The sequence below is a fragment of the Pangasianodon hypophthalmus genome, chromosome 3 (assembly GCF_027358585.1).
Source record: "Pangasianodon hypophthalmus isolate fPanHyp1 chromosome 3, fPanHyp1.pri, whole genome shotgun sequence".
NCBI classification, from domain to species: Eukaryota; Metazoa; Chordata; class Actinopteri; order Siluriformes; family Pangasiidae; genus Pangasianodon; species Pangasianodon hypophthalmus.
The window spans coordinates 11,190,767-11,191,611 of record NC_069712.1 but is presented as its reverse complement, the minus strand read 5'-3'; positions in this window follow the sequence as shown (position 1 = coordinate 11,191,611).

Sequence of the window (845 nt, the reverse complement as noted above, 5' to 3'; positions counted from 1 at the left end):
ATAGACTCTTCACTCCACTTTAATTTCCCGTCGCATGAACACCTGAGCTTCGATTTATTACGACTTTCCGGAAGTACGTCACACGTGTAGCCGCCATAAAAGTAGAAATTAAAATATATACATTTATATTTTATTTGTCATTTAATTATTTTAATGGCTATATGCAAACAGTTACTACCTCATGAAATAAGAAATCTATTAAAACATAGACTCCAAACTTCGGGGTTTTGCAAAACCTTGCAATTTTATTTTGTTATTTGCTTTGGGGTTTTGTTTGTTTGTTTGTGTTTTTGTACATTAGTCTGCTTTTGTAGCCTTCCCTGATTATTGTTTACACTGTGATCAATATGTAAAATGTATCCTTATTTTGTTGATCTTTGCTTTATTAAAATAAAAATTACAACATGAAAAATTTATTTTTAAATATTTATATAAACTATTTTCCTATAAAAGGAAAATAAATAAACTGCTATAGGTGGTGTGATACAGCCCTACATGAAAATAACCCCTAAAGTGGATTATTTCCCTGTAGTAGTATGCCCTGTCTGTTTAATTTCTTACACAATAAATATCTTTTCTTATAACAGTAGGTCAGATTCAAAATTGCAGTATTAGCTGTGGGATAATTTTCTAACAGCTCTGACAGGAGTGCAGTAATATGTATAAACCCAATCTGAATATGTGAATGCAGTACCTGAAATGTTAAATATTTTGTAGTTTTAAATAATTTAATTTGTATGACTGTTAAAGTAATATAATTAGTTTGTGTACACTTTTTTTATTTCCTTACCTTTTTTGGCAAATTAAGATCCTGAAGCAGGTACATACTTACCTGTTTGCTTCAC